The 25,211-nt window shown below is 38.8% G+C and overlaps 1 protein-coding gene across 2 annotated transcripts in view; it reads right to left on the bottom strand.

Annotated features, from left to right (window-relative positions):
* Positions 1 to 25,211, bottom strand: part of Ptr (Patched-related) — a 355,957-nt gene that overhangs the window by 310,797 nt on the left and 19,949 nt on the right. The gene's annotated exons all lie outside the window — the stretch shown is intronic.

Below are 25,211 nucleotides of genomic sequence, written 5' to 3'. Positions count from 1 at the left end.
CACATTAATACCTGCCTTTAGAAATAATTTTCATAAAAGTGCGAACTGGTTTAGAGGACAAAAACCTTTTTTAATTTATTTTCCAAAAGTTCCGTTCAAGTTCCGCCAGAAGCTGCTTAGAATGCTCTTCAATTATGGTACCGGAACTTTCAAGTTCTTATAACGACTTAAAAAATGAGGCTGCTTAGAATTCTATAGAACATTTTCAACCAAGCTGCTTAAGCCACAAATAGCCTTTTATCAGAACTTTTGGTTGCTTGGGATATTACTACTACAAATTAAGGATAGTGAATTATAGCGAGCGGATAAAGTTGAAGAGGAGGCCAAGCGGCTGGCGCTGCTGAAGGAAAAACAATTGTCAGAAGCAAAGGAGTTAAGGGCACGGATGCAAGCGGAAGCTAAACTCAAATCGCCGCCTCCCATGAAGAGTAAGAAGAATTCATAAACTACGTCCCTCCTAATAATTTAGTGTAATTATTAAATTATTGGTTCTCGGCTCCGTGGAGTCCTTTTCGACTTTTGAGCCTAATAAATAAACTTTTGAAAAAAAAAGTGTCCATTTCAGAGAAGTAGTGGAAATGGCTATAATGTTGACCTATGGATCTAAGTTTGGGCCCATCGCTTTTATCTAAATGAACGCATCATTGGGACGGTACTAATGGATTTTTTTGATCGCTATTAAAAATTTAGTCGATTGCTGAATTTATGTATGAGCCCAAATTAGGGGCATTTAGGCCGACATTACATTCATTTCCCCTATGTATTATTGAAAAACTTTCAAACAATCATAGGTTTAAAAATCTTATAATGTAGTTTTTATGTTGCTGAAGTTTTGAACAGTTTTTATTAATTTTGACCGAAAATTTGTGATTTTTTTTAGTCTGTATTTTTTTCTGAAAACACCAACCTGTTGCCCACAACTTTGCCGAGACAAATTCCGGCACAAACTTAGTTCATTGCCCTTAGCGAACAACATGGAACTGCGCTATATTATTATCGAAATTCCCATGCACTGGAAAAAAAATTGGATTTTACCATCGCGTAAAATCTAATTAGTTTAATTTTAAGCAATAGCTGTCATACCCTAACAACGAAATTGTTTGCAAGCTTGTATACAAAACTTAAATTTACATGAAATGTCGTGTAAATTTATGCCCAATCTAACGTTAACTCGATTTAGCGGGCCTCTCTTAGCTCAGTCGGTAAAGGTGCAGCTACAAAGCAAGACCATGCTAGAGAAGGCCGGGTTCGATTTCTGGTCCGGTCTAATAATTTTTTGGGTTAAAAATTTCTCGATTTCCCTAGGCATAGAGTATGATTGTACTTGCCACAGAATTATACTAATGCAGAAATGGTACAGGAGAGCTCTCAATTAACAACTGTGGAAGTGCATCTAGAACACGAAGTTGAGAGCACGCAATAAGCTATAATGCGATAAGCATTAAGCTTGAAATGTGAAGAATAAGAAAAAGAAGAAGAAGAAGAAGAAGAAGAGTTAACAACGTGTGTGCAATGTATCGCAAAAAATTACATAACATTTTCAAAACAGTGTGGGATTATCCTCAGAACTCCCTTTAAAATCTTCTCATACTTTAATTGAAATTGTTCCCTCAAATTCAACTCCCTTGGTGATTTTCTCAGACTTCCATTGGAACTCTGTTCAAAATTAAGTTGAGGTTAATTAAAACACCAGATGACGAATAGATTTCATGTTTCCCTCTCCAAATTCCATGAAACTTCGCAAAATAGTTCGCTTGAAACAATGACCCAAGTTGGTGCCAAAATTTGCCTCACCTGATTTTTCAAAATGGTGTTTTCGATATTTTCACTCAATCATAGCACAAAAAACGCCTCTCTAGCTAACTAGCTAACTGGTGTGATCTCCATTTGTATAATGGATCGTTATGGTCAATGATTTACATTTCAGCTTAAATGCGGCCATTTTAAATCTCGTGAAAATATTCAAAATGGCGTATTCGAATTTTTGACGAAGGACTACGTCTGTGATTTCTATATGGGGGTACACTTTGGAACATGTAACGAATTTATGAAAGATTTTGAACGTTAATAGCTCAGCTGCCACTGGACCGATTTCAATAATTTTATCAGCAATCGATCAGAAATATTTCCACGCATCGATGATAATGTTTTGGACTGTTGATTTCAAACAAGAAACTATTTGAAAAAGTGGTAAATGTCAAGCACTGTCCAAAAGCGTCGAAATAACTAACACCATAACGTACATGCATATGCTGCTTCCCCAACACAGGCATCAGAGAGTCGTTAGTAGACGAAACAAGTCGAAAGGGCATTCGCCTCCGATCTTCGGGCGGGGAGGATACAATTCCGTAACATTTTGCACACTCATCGCCATATTCAGAACCACACAAAATGCTCTCCAGAGCTGTAATCTTGTAACCAAACTTGGAAGCAGGGGTGCAAGTGATTTTGATCGATTCTCTTCATACACTTTCTGTTTCGTTAATAACTCGACGCAAACACATTCATTGATACGTGTGTTTTTCTCGATGATATAAAAGCATAGCAGAAATAGCGCGAAATAGGTTAGTGAAGCCATGGTCATCAAAAGAGGAAATCGATGAAAAGAATTGACTTTTACCTCTCTGCTTTTAAGCCCGTTAATTCAGTCGTCGTCATAGCAATGAAAACTAGCATCGCACCGCTTTGGGCTCTTGGGTTAAACTTGCTGTTTGAAATCCTGCTGTTCGACATTATCGAAGGACCACCAAAAACATGAAATTTCACTATTTTTTAGGGATGCCCAAAAGTCCAATTATTCGATTAGCGATTAATCGTAAAGATTTTTCCAGCTATTTCATTAAATATTTATCGAATTTTCAATTATTCGAGCGCGTTACCAACATCCCTTCTTATTTCTACTCGTTTGATTTAGTGCAGTAGAGAAAATAAATAAAAGTACTAATTTATCTGAACAGGCATAGAGAAGAACCATTACGTGAAACAGAATCATAGATTCGCCGAAAAAAGTATTAAGCGTCTTTCTGCTAAAGGCTAAGATTTACCAACTTGTTGAGAGAAGGAGTTTAACGCGAAAAACTAAAAAAGGGAGGAGCTTTAGCTCGATGGACACTGATATTCTGCGGCTTTCCAACCTTTCGCAAACACCAGTTCAACCCCTGTATAGCAGCAGACGGGCCGAGACTCTTGCGAGACTCTTGCGAATCATATCGATAACGAGTTGCGAGTGCCCAATAACATTTATTATGGGCCTTATTACGGGTGATAAGCAAGTGATACTCAGAATAAGAGCCGTGATTACCGTACAAATGAAATGGGAATCACTTCACCGTGACGACAAGTGACAAGTTTTCACCGTTCTATATAAGACCACGTAGTCCTACGTCACCATTGTATACAACCCCATAGGGCTGTCTCTTGTAGTTTTTCAACGAATTATAACTCGAAAACGTCACTTTCAATCGAGACAAACTTTTCAGGAAAAATAGACACAGTATCAAAATTCTAGCAATTTTTGGTAAAAATCCAAAATCATGTTTGAAACTTAAATAACAAAAAAAAAAGGCTCTATTGAATATATTTTGAATGTTGAAATTTTCTAGTTACAAACATCATTGAACAACAAGTGTTGGACAAATTTTTGAACTTATTTTGAATATCCGTGGATTAGCACTCTATTTCACAATCGTTTCACTATTTTCACTAAACTCGCCTTAAAGTTCACCTGAAGCTCTTTTGACAATCATATTAGAACTCTTCCTACAATTTATTTGGAATTTTTGTCAAAACTCTCTTAAAGCTCATTCCACAACTCCATAGGAATTTTTCCTCAAAGCACTTATCACTATAATTTTTTTAAATCTATCCAAAATGTCGTTGGAATTTCTTGGGGCCCATCAAAGTGACTGAATACTGAAAATCGATTCCAGTCCAAGGGTCTTCTTTTACAAGGTTCAGTATATTATTTTTTATCTGTATATTTAAAAAAAACCTTGGTCAAGTTTAAAGTTTTATTTCTCGAATTCCTGAGCTTTGTTTTCGCCATCCTGTATCATGATTTTTTTTCAAAAGAAATCTTCTATCTATCTATCTGTCTGTCTGTCTGTCTGTCTGTCTGTCTGTCTGTCTGTCTGTCTGTCTGTCTGTATGTCTGTCTGTCTGTCTGTCTGTCTGTCTGTCTGTCTGTCTGTCTGTCTGTCTGTCTGTCTGTCTGTCTGTCTGTCTGTCTGTCTGTCTGTCTGTCTGTCTGTCTGTCTGTCTGTCTGTCTGTCTGTCTGTCTGTCTGTCTGTCTGTCTGTCTGTCTGTCTGTCTGTCTGTCTGTCTGTCTGTCTGTCTGTCTGTCTGTCTGTCTGTCTGTCTGTCTGTCTGTCTGTCTGTCTGTCTGTCTGTCTGTCTGTCTGTCTGTCTGTCTGTCTGTCTGTCTGTCTGTCTGTCTGTCTGTCTGTCTGTCTGTCTGTCTGTCTGTCTGTCTGTCTGTCTGTCTGTCTGTCTGTCTGTCTGTCTGTCTGTCTGTCTGTCTGTCTGTCTGTCTGTCTGTCTGTCTGTCTGTCTGTCTGTCTGTCTGTCTGTCTGTCTGTCTGTCTGTCTGTCTGTCTGTCTGTCTGTCTGTCTGTCTGTCTGTCTGTCTGTCTGTCTGTCTGTCTGTCTGTCTGTCTGTCTGTCTGTCTGTCTGTCTGTCTGTCTGTCTGATAATAGGGAGGGGGGGCTACGTACAATATAGCATGCTTTTTTTTAAATCGGCGCATAAACTCAAGCTAATATTGAATCCCGAGCAAGACCGGGCACACTCAGCTAGTAACCTATAAAAGTTTACTAAGATCAAAGTTTCGTTTAGTGTTTTTTACTATCGAGACTTTCTGCAATGTATTAGATCAAAGTTCAGTGAAATTTAGAGAAATTTAAAGAAGCTCGAGAAACATCATTCAGAGAAGTTTAGTAGCTTCAGATTTTGAAGTATTTTCTGTGCCTGATTTTTCTTATTATTTCCCGTGAAATCCTTCACAAATTTACAATATTTTTAAACTTCAACAAATTTTCTAAATCTTAGACTGTGAAAAATAATTATAAGATCTTGAGTTTACTACACTCCAAAAACTGCATAAATCGATCTTTTGTGTTTTTTAGAGTCAATTATTTTTCATGATGAGATAGGAAAACACTTACACCATCCACCACGCACTTTGGAGTACTCCCCATCATCATATTAAATGCCCAAAAGAAAAAAATTGCCCCTCCTTAACAAGGTTCCTGTGCACGCTAGTGCATGGTTCATCCATTCTGTAGATTTCCCACTTTGGAAAGCCTTTATCAGGCATATGCATTTCCATGCACGCGACCGGCGATGCAGACGGGCAAGAGTCGCCGGATTTCAGGTTGCAAAACGATCTGACTCGACCCACATCGTCTCTCTCGGCAGCGTACACTTACACACATCTCAAGTGAGCACGAAGTTCAAATTCCACTGCTGCATACAAATTATCTACCTACTAATTAGAAATTAATAGCCAATCGGCGGCGTTGATGGTACGAAACAAACGGTTTACCTTCGCCAAGACACCAGTTCCCCATAGACTGTGACGATTCATTGAGGAAGTCAACGGCAAACAGTAGGGTTCGAAGCGATTGCACGTGTGTGTGTGTCAAAGTGTTGCAACAACACCACTGAATTACGGATTGGAATGTTAGAGGTTAATGGAAATTAGTTATTCCCTTATAATTAGTTTTGTTATTCATATAACGACAGAAAATTCATTAATATTTCTTCCAAGACGACATTACTGTGTTATGCATGAAGACAGAGCGCAAAATATTGCCCAGTAAGCAGGAATGCCTAAAAATCACGTAACATCCGTAACCTTTCCGATTCACAGCAATTGATTTCCCCGTAGTTCGAAAAATAAGTGGAACAATCGAAGATAATCACCGTAACCGTCGAAACGAACAGCACGCGGGGGAGTTCCAGTTTCCGTGAAGAGAAACTTCGCATGCGACACTTTTATTTTCTCGCACATTTCGTAGATAGATAAAGTGGTTCGATTTGTCGTGCACCCCGTGCAATGACGACGCCGGTAAAAGACAAAAGACCAAATAGCCGGTAAGCGGCACATTTCCTTATTGAATTCACCATCTGAAGCGCGGGGTGCCATCTTGGATAATCCCAAAACGTAACCCGGACGGTGGAGCGGAATGAGCGCGGTGAGATTCAACAGATTCCCATCCAGCGAACCGAATCGATCACACTTAATTTTAGGTGCGAGGGGTTATAAAGCACTGCACGCTAACCTCACTTTTCGCCAAAGAGAAGGCAACGAACGGGAACCGAAACAAACCTGCCGGAACTGTCAAAATTCGCTGATGAGGAAAGGGGACGGGGAGCTTTAGGTTATACGGAGAAAAAATACTACCCAAAATGTGAGTTCTTCTTATTTTTAATTTTGAGTTGAGCCTCTCACTTGCAGTCGTTTTTGTTGTCAAAAAAGGAACAAGATATTCGACTCAACGCTATAGTTCAGCCGAATAAGTTACTTCTGAGTAAATTGCGTATTCTCAAATTTACGTGAATTAAACTTAATGTTTGGTAGAATATACTTAAGAGTAAGTATATTTTTTTGCTGGTGTTAAATGAAAACTACTACATGCAATTTACTCAAATTTGGGTTATTGGGCTGAACCCAGGAATTGAGGGAAAAGTACTTAATTTTCATCATCCAGTTTTTCATTATTAATTGCAAAATATGATATTTGAATACTAGTATTTACTTTGTGTTGCTTAATCACCGTGGGCTTTTATTACCCAACCGTCCCAAATGCATTCAATTTTCTGGAATGTTGAATTTGTTTTAATTAATCACTCGTAGATATTCAATGCATTATATTTTTTTTCAGTTTGCATTATTCAAAAGAATATAATTGGACTATAACTTTTGATATTCAACTATTTGAACGATTAAACGACATCCCTAGTAACGGAATGTTTGGAGTAAAGGGTCATTCAAGTTAGTATCATAGAACATCTGTTCGTGTATCTGCAACCGCTTAAGGCTGACTAAAAGAAAATTGGTACCCACAAAAATACCTGTAATTCGTGATTCAATAAGTTTTAAAAGTCCATTAATGGTTGCCTTACGGTACTTTTATTAAAACTTCAAATTTTACAGCATTAGATGGTTACATTTCTAAAGTTAGAACGAAATCTCGAACCTTCCTCTTGATGGAGCCCATCAGCGCCCGCACAGTGCAAACGGACACGGAATCCGCGCATTTCTTCCATTTGGCCCGCATTTGCTGGATTTCCTTGACTGCCCCGCCGCTTCGTCGAAGTCGCTGCTTTGAAATTTCCTAGTATTTTTCGTGGAAATTCCGGGCAATTCGGAGGATTCATTATCTTGGGGACAAAATCGATCTTGTTGGCAGCATATCACTCCAGAACCAGCTAGGAGTAGTGGCAGCTGGCCAAATCGGGCCAAAAGATGACTTTGCGCCTATGCTTCCGGATGAACGGCAATACACGCTTTTTCAGGCATTCTTCGATGTAAACTTGGGATGTCATCGTCGAGGATGTGACGAATGGTTCCGTCTTCAGGCCACAACTGCAAATCGCTTGCCAAATCATGACCTTCTTCGCGAACTTGTCGGCAAACGCGAACTACCCGGCACATCCCCACGTCCAGTCGCGATGTAAAACTTTTGACCGGGAAGCTGCTTAAAATCGAGTTTGACGTATGACGTATGATCAAAGTGCAGCCCTTGTGTTTCGTAAAAACACGGTCGTACAAGAGTCTTGCACGCTTTTTGGCCGCCGAATTCTGCTTCATGTACCGGTTCGGATGTTTACTGGCTTTGTACGACTTGTATCCTTCCCTGGCAAGGATGTTCCGCACCGTTTGAAGGTTGACGTTGTACCTTCTGGCCACATCTCGGATCGAAAGACCGGGGTTGGCTTTAACGCACCTCAAGACCTTGCTGGGCAGCTGACGATCCCTGGTTCGTAGGTCCGCTGATTCCTTTTCACACTCAGAATTTCATTGTGGGTTTTTAGCACTCGACAAACTGTTGTTTTCGGCATTTTCAGCACTTTAGCCAGCTTGGAACCGGATCATTCCGGATTTTCCAGGTGTTTGTGCACAGTATTTTTTTCTTCTTTCGAGTTCCATTTGACGTTATTTCTGAACGCGATCGACTACTTTGATCAAACTTGAACCAGTTGTTCTCTATAGAAATGTAAACAAACCACTGTCAAATATTGTTGATTCCCAACACTAGAAGCGTGCTAGCAGCGCGCGAGGGGCGTACCAATTTACTTTTAGTCAGCCTTTAACCAACTTGCTTAACAACAGTCTATGTGTACAGTACAAGTTAAGTTCGGAATAGAACCTTTCTGTTGTTGACCTCGTAACTTTGAGGAACTCCAATCTCTAGTCGGTTCCTGGATATGAAGTTATGCATTCGAGACTGGTTTATTTATATTCATTATTTCATGTTTGGACGTATAGGTAGGCATCCGTGCGAGCAAATATGCAAATGAGGATTTATAATATTTCAATGTATATTCATTGCAAATTTTCTAGCAACAAGGCTTAGAAATATTTGTTTTAATTTTAACGATCCTAAGTACCTCATAATCGCATCCACTAGCCCCCCGGCGTACTGCAATTCAATCATCTCAGAACATCACCAGAGCAAATAAATACAAAAAAGCTGTTAAAACTAACAAAAAGCGATACGGAAGTGTTTTCGCGCTTCAGCAGGTTTTTCGCACTATGCTCCGAGCGCCCTTCTACTGCAGAGTGATTGCCAATCGACTGCTGCTAGCCATTCCCGTTCTCAGCATTTCTAATCCAATCGAATTGAAATGGGGACCACCATCGGAACAGGTTCTACCGCGACCAGAAGAAGAGGAAAAACTAGACTGACCCTGTTTCACGCACTTAAACTCGACCAGGTACAAATGGTTAGAGTTAATGATAGTAATATTTTCCCATCAGTTGAGCGAAGGGGTGATAGAAACTCCGGATCCGATGATGACTTTTCGGTCACTTATGCCTTCTAGCATTGGTTGCGTCTGTTGCTGACTGCCACGACGCCGCGCAACTTGAATCAGATTGGGACAGGTCAGTTGCTGGGATTGCGCTAGAGAGAGGGGAAAACCGGTCAGAATGACCGAACGAAATGAATCGAAGGGAAGAACAGGTAGATTTGGGCGAAGAACAACACAGAAGGAGGAAAACAAAAAATCAAAAGAGTTACCGAACCGAATCAAGCTCGTATCGTACCCAACATGGACGGGACGGTTGGGGTTTTAATTTTAATTTTGGCTTGTTGGCGTTGACGGCGTCTCTGTAGTTCTTTTCTCCTATGGTAAAATCCATATGCAACCGTCAAACTGTGCGTGAAACATGGCGGACTTCGTACTATCCTTCACTCCACCGAAAATTGCCATCAGAAACTGTCAATCTTTGCTAGGAGAGACGATTTTTTCAACGATCAATGACAATTAGCCCACGTGGCCAGGACAGCTCTGGTCTTCGTATAGAGCAGTTCCAGACCAAATAGCAAAACTAAATTTAACTCGACCTTCTAAATACGATTTGCATGAAACTTTTTTCTTCTTATTTGTATTGCAAGCTTATTACTTATTGCATATTATCTTATTGTGTGCTTTCAACTTAGTGTTCTAGCTGCACTTCCATCGTTATTAATTGAGTGCTTTCGATGCCTGTACCATTTTTGCATAAGGGCCTGTTCATAAACTACGTAGACAGTTTTTTGGCATTCATGACCCCCCCCCCTCCCCCTGCGTAGACAATTGTCCATACAAAATTTTTAAAATTTGTATGGGCCGTGGTAATTGTCACCCCCCCCCCCCCTTAAACTGTCTACGTAGTTTATGGACAGCCCCTAAGTATAATTGTATGGCAAGTACAATTATACTCTATTATGCCCAGGGAAGTCGAGACATTTTCCTACCGGAAAAATTCCTAGACCGGACTAAGAATCGAACCCAGCCACCTCAAGTATGGTCTTGCTTTGTAGCTGCGCCTTTACCGACTGAGCTAAGGGAGGCCCCTCTTATGTACAGTGATCCGGGGCGTTTTTAATTATCCAGTAGTAAATTTTATGTGATATATATCATGATTAACCTTAATAGCTTTTCAACATGAGACTTCAATGATTACCTTGACGAGTTTCTCATGACAAAAAACCAGATTTTACCCCTTCGACAATGTACCCTCTAACCTCGAGTAAGCCGTGAGTATACGGCACAACTTCTACTAGAACTAGAATCAAGTAAATTTTGTTACAAAACAATTCATTATCGCCTTCGTAAAGCTAACGCGATTGAGCCTTTCAAATAAATGAACTATATAAACAAACGATTGTTGTCCTGAACAGTGTTGGTAAAATCAGAAATCAATTGATATTTTTCCGCTCTCATGCGCTCGCAATATCACGCGTGATATTGGAACAAAATATCATGCTTGATATTGATTTTACAAGCTCCTTTGATATTGCGAGACTATTCACAACATGCAAAAATCAAGCTGAGAGTTGACTCGAGGTTGGAGTGCAATTTGTTTCGAACAATTAATGGTTTGAGATTGGGATACTAATTATGCCCCACCTGTTCACTATGCCGCTCTTACTCCATACACTTCACACAACGAATTGAGCATCTGATTCGGATGCAGGGAGCCCAAATCAATGAGAAAAGTTACACACTTAGAAATAACTAATTTTACATCCATCTCTGATATAAAGGATGAGACCAGCGCGGCCAGATATACCGATTTATCGGTATTTATATCGATTTTCAAACTTCATTCCGATATACAGATAAGATTTCTCAGAATACCGATTTTTGAGTTACAATACCGATTTATATCGAATTTTTATTAATAATCAAAATGATTACTGCCTTCCTGCACTGAATTGTCACAGGAGACTATTGTGAGAGACTTTTATCTTTTTGAAAATTAAAATTTTGGAGCCTCCAAAAAAATTTCATCTTCAAAAATGTCTTATGCTTGGTACTCTTTCGACTAATGCTTCCATTTTCTCACCGTTTTTGGTTACCAAGGAGTCGAGAAACAGCTGATGGCTCATCCCAGTAATTTCTGGAAATCGGGAAGTATTTTTATTCAGTGGAAAAATAGGTACATAACAACGTTAATTTTTGAACTTCCTGAAATTTCTTTAATTCTCCCTTCGAACTTTCTACCAACTTTCCCTTGGAATTTCCGTCCACCTTACCCTGTAAATTATTTTCTGATTCCTTTCGGAAAGCCATTTCGACTTCCCTTGAAAGCTTCTTCTGGCTTCGCTCGAAAGGTTATTCCGTCTCCTCCCGTCAGTTTTTTCAACTTCTCCAGAACTTCAGAAATACTTCCAGAGTTTTATTACAGTTCCATTAATTTCAGGACTACTTCAGGAACTTTTAAGAAGTTCTTTTGAACCCGAAAATCTCAGGAACCCGGAAATCTCAGGAAAGCCCAGAGAAATCCAATGAACTTAAGGAAACTGAAATATTTTGGAAACTTCACAAGCCCTTCAAAGAAATTAAAAGGATTTCAGGTTAGTCCCATTTGTTTCAGGAGAATTGAGATAACTTTAGGGAACATTAGTACATATAAATTCAAGGAAATTTTTGAACCTTTAAATAAGTTCCGAAAACTTCAGTTAAGATCCGAGAGGTTCATGAAAATTTTGGTAACGTAAGGGAAGTTACATGAACATTAGAAAATTGTGAGAACATTTTAAGGGAAGCTCTGTGTTTTTTTATCGACAGTTTCGAGAACTTTAAAAAAAAAATAAAAAATGGGGAAGTTCAGAGAACTTAAATTTTGATGTTCATTAATTTGAAGAAAAAAAATTGAAAGCGCTCAAGAAGATCCAGGGACTTTTAAAGAAGATAAGAGATTTTCCAGTAGTTCCATAATACTCAGGGAAGTTACGAGTACTTTAGGAAAATTTGCAAGAACTTTCAAGGAGTTCCGAAGAATTATGAGATATTCCGAAGTGCAATTCAGGAATGTTCCGAAAACTTCAGGAACATTGTGAAATTTTCAGGGATGTTTTTCGAGAATATTGTGCTAACATCCCCCAGAAATCTATTTCTTCCAGATATTTTCCCATCTTCTCCTTGAAGTATCTTTCGACTGTTCCGTAAGTCCTCTGGCGTCCGATTTTTCCAGAATTTTCATCCAATCTACCCCAGTGTCTCCTGGAAGTTTCTTCTGTCTTCTCCAAGAATTTCAATTAAAGTTCTACCGGATGTATCTATCGAGTTCTCCCAGAAGTTTCTTTCGTCTTCCTCTGGAAGTTTCTCCATAAGTCACCCTCCGTAGGTTTTTTCCACCTTATTGGAAGGTTTTTCCGAGCTTCTCCTAACTTTCCCTGGAAATGGCTCATCCGGGATTGGCTTCCGATTTCCAAACAATTCTGGCTTCTAGATTTTTTTTCCGAAAGTTTCTAAAAAAATTTGCCATAAGTTTCTCAATATTTGTCTTGGAAGATCCCCATCGGATGTTTTTTTAGACATTTTTTAGAACTTCCTTCAAACTTCCTCCACAAGATCTTCTTTATTCTGGAAGCTTTGTTGGTACTATTAAGAAACTAATTCAAATATTGCCCAGAAGTGTCTTCCGAATTACATAGAAAGTACATCTTTCGATTTTATTCAAAAAAAATTAATTAAAATAGTGAATACCGATAAATACCGATTTTTTAATCATTTGATACCGATGCACAGATAAAAATTCCAAATTTTTAATAGTGATGTAAACATTCATTCACGTTAACTTGTATTTCATTTCATACAACCGAGCAACTTGTAAACAATGTTGTTTACAACAATGGGCTTTTGTATACAATATGTGCTACATTGCATGACATATCTCAGAACTTTACATGATATATAATGTAAACTTATATGATTTGTGACGCCCCATTTATGTGCATCATATTGAACAGAAATTTACACTACTTTTTTCGAACTGTGTGAAAACAATCTGGGAACGCTGGATGATACGTAATCAGTGTCATGTAAAATTAAGGGCTCTGAGATTGAACTGTTCGTTACTCGACGGAAAGTACGTTTGTTTGAACTGAATGTTGCGTCTGTTATGACTCAATTTTATGTCAAAATAGACACTCGTATATGCCAATCTCAGAGTACCTAAATTTAAATGAATTTTTCTAAGTGTATACTTTAAATTTACTCGCAACTCATTTAAGGGGTTGATCAATTTCACCCCATATCGGTATTTGGAATTTGAGATTTCAAAATAATTCTTAAAAATAAACAAAGGGGTCATCCATAAATTATGCAATGGTTATTGAGCTAATATAAGACCCCCCCTCTCCCTCTTTATAAGACACTGTAATATTTTAATGATATCTTAATAAGAAAAAAAATTCCAGAAAATCAATTAAAACAGTAAAAAAGGTTCCAAATTTAATTCTACTTAATTATTTTGGTATCCATGACAGTTACGTATATCGACTACAATGTGCAGTCTTCATCAGTGTCGTTCCCACTAAAGAACTTATCAAAACCTTACCCCTTAAGTACTCATGCCCTAGGTGAAAATGTCTAGACCCAAGAAACTGTAAGAAATTTTGAGAACCCCCTTCCGCTCTAATCTCTTGCATTATTTGTGAATGACCCCAAAACACTCAATCAACCATTTCATTGAAAAATTTATAGTGAGTCTTAGAATTTCGTCAAAATTGGTATATTTCTTCCTCATCAAAAAATATTTAATTCACATTTTTAATTCTGCCATTAGGGTGACCATTTCCGTATTGGGGTAGTCCAAAAAATCTATTTTTTTTTTTCAATAATGCCTTTTTTCAAAAATTCATAACTTCTGAACCGCTGGACCAATTTTTATGGATGACCACTCAAATTAAAGATTTTTTTAATTTTAGGGCACCCTACGAAACACTCAGAAATATTTGGTATGAAAAGAAAAACCGAAACAAATGCTCTTTTTTGATGTTTACAGCGAGGGTCTTCAGCAACTTCTTATTGTAATATTTTTAATTGAAAGGCCATTTGTTTTTACATAACATATAAAAAATTAGCAATGTCGGAGGTGTCATTTCGGATATACAATTCGAATTCCTTATTTTATGTGTGTTAAAAAAATTGTATCTCCTAAACAACTCCTCCAACATTGCTAATTTTTCGAAAAAAGGCATTTTTGAAAAAATAAATAAATTTTTCTGACCACCCTAACACGGAAATGGTCACCCTAATGGAGGAATAAAAAAATACGAGACTAATATTTTTCGACAAGGATGAAGCTTGTGTAGCTTGTTTAACAATAATTTCCGGGGTAAAAAAAACTGAACGACAAAGTCCCTGACTAATATGCACCGAAAGCAAATTATTCCCACTTCTCTCAATTTATATATGGGGATTTTTATCACTCCTCCTACCAGCGGAATAGTGCCATCGCAGTGAAAAATGGCCACACAATATGAATAGTTCACTGAACTTCTCGAAACTTTTTTAAAATGCATGTAATTTCCCTGCTCTGGAATATCTCTGCTCTGAGGATATATGTTCCTTCTTGAAGTTTTTTGTTATTGTTTAGAGCTTTATTAGCGAGATCAATATCTTTCTCGAAGTTCTCGAAACTTCTCTAAAGTGTTTGCAGTTCTCATGAAGCTTGTGTACTACCATGAATTTAATTGAACTGATCCAAAAATGTTTAAGCTTGCGTGAACTTTTGGACTTATGTGAAAACCTCAATAATTTTCTTAACATCTCTAAAGTTCTCTGAAAATCTGGGAACTTCTTGAAATTTCCTGCTAATTTAGAGAAACTAATTGAACTGAACTCCCCTAAAATTCCCATTGTTTTTGGAGCTTTACTAAACTTATTTGAGATGCTCCCGAAATGTCCATAAAAGTTCGAGTTGTCAGAGGGGTATAGCTCGGAACGTAAACAATGACTTTGAACATCGATTTCACTTGAATGACAATACACCCACGGAATCTGACTACACTAGCTCGTAGAACAAACATTGCTCTGTCAGATGATTCAGTTAGTTTGAGTGGGTGTGTCCCGTTTATATAGTTTGTTTATTACATATATTTACTATATATAAAATACAGGGTAGGGAGAGAGCATCAGAATATTATTTGACCTGGAATTGTAACATCGATCAACTTTATGTGGAATATATCGCGAATTGGTTGCCTGTAATTTACTGATTACCAATTCACGATATATTCCACGTAAAGTTGAGCGATAATACAAAACCATTAATGGACCTTACTGACTACCATAACCATTACCATTAATGTTCTCAAATCATAAGTAAAAACGTTCTTATATAGTTCTCTTTCTGAAAATGTATGGAGAAAACAAGAATTTGGAATGGTAATGGTTCTTAACAACCCATTATTTGTAAGGTCCAGTTCCAAAAAATCATAATACATAAGGTTGAAACTTTATCATTAAACGTTCATGTAAAGTTCCATAACCATTTCAGTTAAAGTTTAGCAGGGATTATAAACAATTTTTAACCATTTTAGGTAAGGTCAATTTATGGTTCGCGTTTATGCGGGTTGTAATTCGTAAGAATCCGACGATCCAAGTCATTGTTTACGTTTCGAGCTGGACACTTCTGACATGTCTGAGTTGTCTCTCTTGTACCAGTGTGGGTTCCAATCGGCTCATGCGCACTGAATACACCTTTGAGTTGATCAATTACACATTCAGTTTGCGTTCAGGTCGGTTGGATTCGGGTGGGCTGATCAATTGACTTGCGTGGTCTAAATTCTGCTTTATCTTTTAGTGCACCCCAAATGATGTCAGTGTTTTCCGCAATGTTAATCAATACAGGGTCGGATCTTTCCCATTGAAAATTGCTTTGTTTATATTTTTATCTTGCATCGGCAACACCTGATCACTCATCACTCACAGCTTTTTGGAAGTCAAGTCAACTGCGAAACGTCATGGATATCGTAGCTTGGCCTTTACACATAAACTTATAAATTTATATCACAGTTTTTAATCCTCCTCTTCTTTTTCAAATATACTAGACTGTTATAGTGTTTTGCGGCTGCTTTAGTGCTGAATTGATGAGTCATGCGTCTTGATTGCTGTTTTGTATTTTTATGGTTAAAAGTTTTTGTTATTATGATTTAGTTCTCTTAGACCTTTTCTAGATTGGAGAAAAATTACAGAGTATGCTAAGCCACTGACCGCACTCTTCAGGGGATTACTGTATACTATATTTCATTTTACCCAAGCAAGTCTTCGAAATGAATATGAAGCTGATGAAGCAGAGGAAGCAACAACATTACATAATATTTATCAAGTAGCTCATTTCTCGTCATATTAGTTATTCATCACACTTTTTAGCATTATTGTCAGGAGAGAATATCAAGTTTCATTCGAGTTAAATATATTTATTTGCTTAATATATCCTTGACATTGCAGAGTTACATCCACCTGCCATTGTGAGCTGAGGAGACATAGAGCTGCATCTTATTATATGTAGAGTACATTTTCATTGCAGTATCAACTATTTTTATCCTTATAAATGTAATTTCATTATGCCATATTTTAGTATTCTGATATATTTCATTTGTTTATTACATATATTTACTATATATAAAATACAGGGTAGGGAGAGAGCATCAGAATATCATTTGACCTGGAATTGGACGATGGAGTGGTATGACAACCGGATTCTAGTAGGGAATAAACACTATCATTTTTGAAGAGCTTTGAGTGGGTTGGTTTATTTCCTTTAAATTCCGTTATAATTGCTTATCTTTTGACAGATACGCGTATTTCGTCTACTACTTGCAGACTTCATCAGTGCCAAGTACTAAACACCACTAATTTAAAGGAAATAAACCAACCCACTCAACCCACGACAAATTTAAAGGACTATCATTTTCTTTATCCTTCCGATTCGATTGTGGTGGTGTGAATTCTACTCCAACAGTTTCAGTGAGACTGACGCGCCACAATTGGCTCTAATGTTGGCCGATGGATCTAAGATTGGGCCCATCGCTAAAAATCTGCTATTTATCAATTTTATCTAGATGAACGCGTTATTGGAACGGTACTAATGGATATTTTTGGTCGCTATTGAAAATTTAGTCGATTGCAGAATGTATGAATGGGCCCAAATTAGGGGCATTTAGGCCGACATTACATTCATTTCCCCTATTAAATGTTTTAAAGATTGATATGATTGTACTTGCCACACAATTGTACTAATGCAGAAATGGTACAGGCATTGAAATCTCTCAATTAAAAACTGTGGAAGTGCATCTAGAACACTAAGTTGAGAGCACGCAATAAGCTAATATGCGATAAGCAATAAGCTTCAAATGCGAAGAAGAAGAAGAAGAACAGAGCATTAGATTTGATCAAATTATTTGCAGTTCTATTCGTCCAACGTCCCCAGCTGGGTGAGGGGTAGCAGATGACACACAAACATGAGATTTTTTGAGCGTCTAGATTGCCGATGAAGCTACTTAATATGTAAATTCGTAATCACAGAAGGGAATACTTTTGGATTGAATCCAATATACCGTCAACAATTTGGTCAACACTTCCCACTAATAAAAAAAAAAGGTGCATTAAAAACTTAAAGTAACATGTCATATTTACTCATGCACAATTCCCCTCTAGTATGACCAAATTCCCCTCCTCCCCTAATGATTTAGGGGAAGTATACCAGTAATCGCACTACCTTAAAAATGTCCCAGTGAACCAGTCATGTAGCTGCTGGAATTGCCATATCTGATACCCATACTCCAGCGGATGCGTCATTTATCATCACTTGGTATGACTAACAGCACCTAGGTTGATTTTTTCGAAACTTCATGACATTCTGGATGTCATGCTATACTAAAACCACCAGTAAAATTTCTGAGCACGCATAATGACAGTCGACACTAAATTACCAAATAAGCAAGTACAACAAATCAGGGTAAAGCGTGAATCGGATTACTCCTAGACCTTCCCAAAACCGGCTCACGTGCAACCAGGATGACTAAAACGGCCCAACTACCGCCCTACAATTATCAGCAGTAGTGGTACTGACCTACAAAAGCCCCAACCGATCGTACGGTACCGACCGGGTAATATTCGCACTCGCTCGATCGGCTGCCCGTCCCAAGAAGCTTCGCATCCTTCAAGCGGCGTTACAAGGCAATTACATTGGCTGTATACCAATCGCGAATCCACGCATTGCAGCAGGTATCCAGCGATGATATTGACCACCCCGTTCCTCCCTGGCCATCCCCCCTCCCCTAGCGGCGTCGGTTGTACCGAACGACGATTGTAATCGTATGTGTCTGCGTGTCGAAATTTGGCGTGCCGCAGCCGTCGCCATCGGCATAGCAAAACTTGGACAGGTTTGCAAAACATTCAATTGGCTCATTGCTGTAGGTATTATCTCCGGCGGTTCTGTTTTTCTTCATACACTCACTCACATTGAGTGAGCAAAACTGAAATTGTCCGTACAATATTGCTCATGTCCATCCATCCAGCCATTTGCGTGCATTAATATGGTGGATTGTGCCAGTTCACAAATACCACCAGCAGCAGCCATAAGCCACAATCAAAACCATTATTGTTGCCTATTTCACAGGCCCGCGCGCACTTTGGTGTTTCGTTATCGCGCACGGACTACCGACGCCAGCCGAGAGCCGCACCCCGTTTGCCCAATCCACTCTGCATCAGTACCTACAACCAACCAAACCGTTCGGTGGTGGCCGATGGCGATGAGGGGGTTGTGATCGTAAATTGTGCCATTATCGGTAGCTTTAGGGGTGATGTAGTATATGTACCTTCCTGCTAGGGGTGGTTTAACTGGCCCCCTCCCCCCAATGCTTATTGTTCTAATCGTTACCGAACGAATTTGGGTGGCCAAGAATCGCTTAGAGCTTCCAGGAGGTTAATGATTATGAGTGAACTATTTTGAATTTATGGACAGCGGTATGAATGGGATAGTTAAACACCGGACGAAGAGATCGACTTAAAATTGGGTTGAATGTTATAAAATTTTGCAAAAGGTGGATTTGCTCACAAAGTGAGTAAAATTTGCTGAGCTATTCTCATCAAAATTTGTCGATCAGGAGGAAAATCGAGAGAGGTTTCACTCGGTCTATTAGTCTACTCCTAAACCGAGTAAAATTTTCGTCGATTTTCCTCATATTCGCGAAGCTGAAGACGATTGGATAATTTTACTCACTCTGTGAGCAAATCCATTTTTTGCTAAATTGAGGCAAATTCAACTCAATTTTGAGTCGATTTCATCGTCCGTGTAGAGACGAAATTTTTTCCCGGTTGGTAAATTTTAAAGTGCAGGGACATGTCACCGAGGATCAATTACCTTGACCGGGCAAAAAATAAGAGAATCCGTTCCAAATTTAAATAAAAAACAACATTGGCTGCAACCAACAGTAGCCTACAAACCATATTTGGTATTCTATACCTTACTGTGTTAACATTTTTGACTAAACTGTTCAGTATTTTAAACAGGTTGCTGAGGTGGAAGAATAACGCATGGTCGTGGTGGTTTGGCATTTACCATGGGTCTGTTCACAAACTACGCAATGTAATAGGGGGAGGGGACGAGTATACAAAAGTGTTACAATTTGTTACACTCTGTTGCGGGGGGGGGGGGGAACTCGAAAGAAGAAAAACTATTGTGCACAAACACCTTGAAAATCCGGAGTAGTCCGGTTCCAAGCTGGCTAAAGTGCTGAAGATGCCGAAAACAACAGTTTGTCGAGTGCTCAAAACCTACAAGGAAACCCTGAGTGTGGAAATGAATCAGCGGACCTACGAAAAAACTGGAACCAGGGATCGTCAGCTGCGCAGCAAGGTGTTGAGGTGCGTAAAAGCCAACACCGGTCTTTCGATCCGAGATGTGGCCAGAAGGTACAACGCTAACCTTCAAACTGTGCGGAACATCCTTGCCAGGAAAGGATACAAGTCGTACAAAGTCAGTAAACATCCGAACCGGCACATGAAGCAGAATTCCATGGCCAAAAAGCGTGCAAGGCTCTTGTACGACCGTGTTTTGACGAAACACAAGGGCTGTGATCGATGACGAAGCATACGTCAAACTCAATTTTAAGCAGCTTCCCGGTCAAAAGTTTTACATCGCGACTGGACGTGGGGATGTGCCGGGAAGATTCAAGTTCGTGTTTGCCGACAAGTTCGCGAAGAAGGCCATGATTTGGCAAGCGATTTGCAGTTGTGGCTTGAAAACGGAACCTTTCGTCACATCCCAAGTTTACATCGAAGAATGCCTGAAAAAGCGTGTATTGCCGTTCATCCACAAGCATAGAGGCAAAGTCATCTTTTGGTCCGATTTGGCCATCTGCCACTACTCCAAGGTGGTTCTGGAGTGGTATGCTGCCAACAAGATCGATTTTGTCCCCAAGCTAATGAATCCTCCGAATTGCCCGGAATTTCCACGAATCGAAAAATACTGGGCAATTTTAAAGCAGCGACTTCGACGAAACGGCGGGGCAGTTAAGGACATCCAGCAAATGCGGACAAAATGGAAGAAATGCGCTGATTCCGTGTCCGTTTCCACTGTGCGGGCGCTGATGGGCTCCATCTAGAGGAAAATTCGAGATTTCGTTCGAACTCGAGAAATGTAACCATCTAATGCTGTAACTTTGAAGTTTTAATAAAAGTATTGTAAAGCCACCATTAATGGACTTTTTAAACTTATTGAATCACAGGTCTATTTGTGCATACCAATTAACTTTTAGTCTGCCTTTATTGACCATGCGATTATTTTCAATATAACAATCGTTTAGGGTCCACTTAAGATTCTCTTCGGGTTTTTTTTATAATTATTTCAGGAGTTCACAGAAAGCTTCATTCAATAATTCAAATTCAAATTCGCTTAAGTTCTCGTTAGAATCCTCATATAGTGCATCGTCGATTTGTTTAGAATTTTTTCTCAGAACGATCTTGAAGTTCTACTCTGAATTCTTCAGAAAATTCACTTGGAATCCTCCTTAGAATAGTCTAGAAATTATTTTCGAGATGCCTTTGGAATGGATCAAATCATTCGAGCAATTTAAAATGACGTGTCTTACCATTCAAACTTTGCTTTCGACAATACTCTAAGATTTTTTCTTCTAGAACCTCGTGCATGTAGGGTCTTATTTATATTCCCCCTAAAATATCAGCGATGGGTTGCCTAATTTGATCATAATCGCTGACCGAAGAAGGTCATAATTCTCTTAAAACTCTTTCGAGAACTCCTTTGGAATTGCCCGTACCAAAATCTTCACAATCGTCATGAAATTTTCCACAGAACTTATAAACAATTCTACTCTGAGCTCACACAATTTTCTTAGTTAAAAATCTATTAGAGTTCTTCCCAAAACTGCCTTGAAAAATTCTCAGAAATACCCATTGAATTCTTCGGAAATTATCTCAAATTCCTATTCCTAGTCCAGTGCTAGGGTGTCAAAATTTGTTCATATTCCAGAATTTTTTATCGAAATTCACGGGCCTTTCACGGTGATTTAAAATATCCATATCACTAAAAAGCCTGCTCATGCAACATTGCATTCTTTCATCGTGGTTATATAGTCTAAATCGTGTTCTACAGAACCCTTATAAAACCAGAAATGTTACTTGGGATGTAATATCTGTCATTCTTAAATGAATATCAACTCTGAAATCGACGGATGGATGGAAGGAAGTTTTCCATGAAAATACATACTTTTAAGAAAACTTCTTCTAAAAGTTGTTCGGAATTTAAGAAGAGATCATATTTTGATCATAAAAATTAATTGCTATTCGACCTTTAAAATAATTAGAGTGATATGGGGGGGGGATAGTGATAACTTGACGTAATTTTTAAGGGAGTGGATGAGAAATTGTGGCACAATGTGACATAGGGTTATTTTTGGGCTAATCTTGCCTGACATAATTAATGAAAATACACCTACCTTCTATGCTGTGGTGTTGCAAAGTTTTGTTTAAACATTAATTCAGTGAAAATTCCAAGAATAATACATTTTACAATCAAACATTCCATTTCTGACTTGATTTCGAAATGTAAAGTGGTTGGAAGTCAATTCACAATTGGAGCGATGTAATGGCAGCCAATACATCCACACCTCAAAAAAGAGGCAATACCAGTGTCTCAAACTGTCCAGTCCATCCCCACATACCCTATCAAACTCTCAATTTCTATTGATCGTTGATAACATAGCATCGACAAATTTTTACGCACTCCGGCCATTGATTAGTATTTTTATAGTTGGATTAATGACGAAAATAGCCTCTCTTGTCATTGCCTCATTGACTCTGCCTGACAAATTTTACTTCAAACCAACCGCACAACCATTTGGCTGCCATTCAGAAAACCATCTTCCATTTTAGACGACTGATGATATCAAGATCCACCTCAAAATCGCCTCAGAAAAGAAAGTTTCTCTTGCCTTCTCACTGAATGAGCAGGAACGAGCTCTCCTCTAATCTTATCTGGAATTTAAATTTCTCCATCCCATAAAAGCACTGAATCAACGACGACGACGACGACGACGGTGATGAAGATGACAATTCCAATGCTAGTTCACAAGCGAATGAACTGCACTGACTTGGGGATAAAGCCAGCGATCGCACCGTGCGGTGCGGTGTCATTTAATTGCATCGTTCCACTACCCCCCAGCTTTCCTCGCATCACCAGTTTACTGTTAGAAGATGCTACCACGGAAGAATATAGATAATAAGTCGACGTAGGAAGAAAAACACAGAACGGAAATCAAGATTAGAATCACAATTTTCCCATTTTCTCCGCTTTCGGGGCGGGCGGTGACTTCAATGCGTTTGACAGCGACGAACCCCCGAATGCGATGGCTGCGGGGCTGCGCTTCGTTGCCCACTCTTCCGTGGCAACCTGTCAGCTGCCGTTTATTTATTGCACTCGGTGCATAAATTCTCCTCAGAAATCCTCTCTGCTTTGCGCTATACACTGAACGAAAACAAGCGCAATGCTTCGAATGATAAGTGCATTGCTTTAACAATATGCTTTCGACTCAAATCCATAAGAAGGCCTCTTGTTCTGATGCTGAGAACTACCGAGGAGTATCGATATCAGTCAGCGATGTCAAAACTTTTCTAGAAACTTATCCACTCCCAACTCTATGAGATAATTGACGAGCGTGTTTCAACAACACAGCATGGGTTCTTGAAAGGAAAGTCAGTCGTCACGAACCTGTGTGAATTCAGTTCCATGGTCACGGATTACATATCCAAAGGGTACCACGTCTATAGTGTATATACGGACATGAGCAAGGCCTAGCCTTGTGGTGGGTATACATAGTATCATGCGTGCTGCATTTGATTTCGGTATAAATGGAATGTTGATTGGATTAAGACATGTCTACAAGACAGGATACAGTATGTCAGGGTGCTCAACAATACAACCAGCTCCTTTGGCGTTTATTCAGGAGTTCCGCAAGGAAGCCATCTCATGGTTGTGAATAAACAGCCCGCATTCAATACTAAGGCAATAGTATTCATCAACGCAGATGATGTAAAAATTTTCCTGCCGGTGAAAGTCACCGATGACTGCCACCTGCTTCAACAGCATTGGCACAAATTCGAAAGACTTGTCGTTGAAAACGGACTTAGTGTAAATCCAAACAAATGCTCCGTTATGACGTACACCAGAAGAGTTCAACCGATAATGTTTGTCCACAGGTCCTTACAACGGGTAGAGAATGTTCGGGACTTGGGTGTGACGATGAATCAAACCTTAACATTTAATGATCACGTCAACAAAGTTGTTAAGGAAACGCTGCAACTCTTTGCTCTCACTCGACGTTTCTGCCGAGAGTTCACTGATCCTCGAGCAATCCTAACTATCTACATTAGCCTCGTTAGGTCCAAACTCGACTTGTCGAGCGTGGTATGGCGACGACAGTATGCGGTGCAAATTCAAAGGCTAGAGGGAATTCAGAAAAAAAATCCTGAAATTTGCCTTGAGAAACCTTGGATGGAGTGAAGAACAATTGCAAGCATACCAAGACCTCGACTGTTTGATGAACCTCGACACAGTCAGTACGAGACACAATATTCTTCTGCAGCATACTGAGCGGACGGACAAGGAGTCCGTTCCTCTACGGTGGGGTCAGCTACAATACCAGCCCGGTTTCTCTTCGTCGCCGAAGGGTGTTCGATCCTCCGTTGAGGTCAAGAAACTACACGCAGCTCGACCTTACAAGCAGATGAACGAATTCAACAAACTACAAGATGTAATTTCTACATTTATGACGCCAGAAGTGAATCGAAGTAGACTTAGGTTAGTTTTAAGAAACCAGCTTAATTTGTAATTTGTAAAACATGTACTTTGTGTGTAGTTTTTAAGTAGGGTAGCGGGTACAAATACAAAAAATTAAACTAACATTAAATTACAAAATTATTCAAAAAAAACCTTCCGGCGACCACATTACAGAATCTGTTGTAGCGAAACATTGAAAATTCTGCAAAACCTGTAATAGAATCTTATATTTCCCGGTTGGGTGTAACTAGAAGTAAAATAACTTTAATTTTTATTGATTAACGAGTTACATTTTGTTGTTACATGTCAATTGATTTAGCCTGAAGGGCTCTTAATCTTTGGATTAGGATTAGTTATTAATTATTTCTATGAAAATTCCGATTTTCAACTAGTTTACATTCTTTCCTTTTGGGGACAGTGATGCCAACGTTCCAGTTTAAATTGGATACAGAAAGTTTTTTTTTTTTTTTTTTGACGCATCCAGTCAAATAGCTAAAGTTTGAAATCTTTCAGGTTTTTGAGAATTAATCCACTTTTATCCAGTTTTTCAGTGTTAATAGCAAAATATTCTGAAGAATGATGCCAGTACTGAATGATTAAGACGCTTACACTTTAAACTTTTATATTGGAATTGAAATTTGAAAATGCAATATTTATTAACAGTCATAATACAATATCTGTAAAATTCGTGGCGATGCTGCGAACAAGCTCACTTCATACCATCGGAACAGGCTTGCTGTGTCGTAGAATTTACTCGAATTTTGAAGGTTTTTTTTTATTATGATACTAAATATAATTTTAGGCCAAAGTTAACCTAACTGATGTTGAGAACTTAGAACACAACAGTACGTTTCAGAGCAATGAAACAATTTCAAATCTTGCCGGCAATATTAATGCTGTATCGG

The sequence above is a fragment of the Ochlerotatus camptorhynchus genome, unplaced genomic scaffold, assembly GCF_037179485.1.
Source record: "Ochlerotatus camptorhynchus isolate MF236.1 unplaced genomic scaffold, CSIRO-AGI_Acam_v1.1 ptg000434l, whole genome shotgun sequence".
Classification (NCBI taxonomy): domain Eukaryota; kingdom Metazoa; phylum Arthropoda; class Insecta; order Diptera; family Culicidae; genus Ochlerotatus; species Ochlerotatus camptorhynchus.
This window is presented reverse-complemented; position numbering and strand designations above follow the sequence as displayed.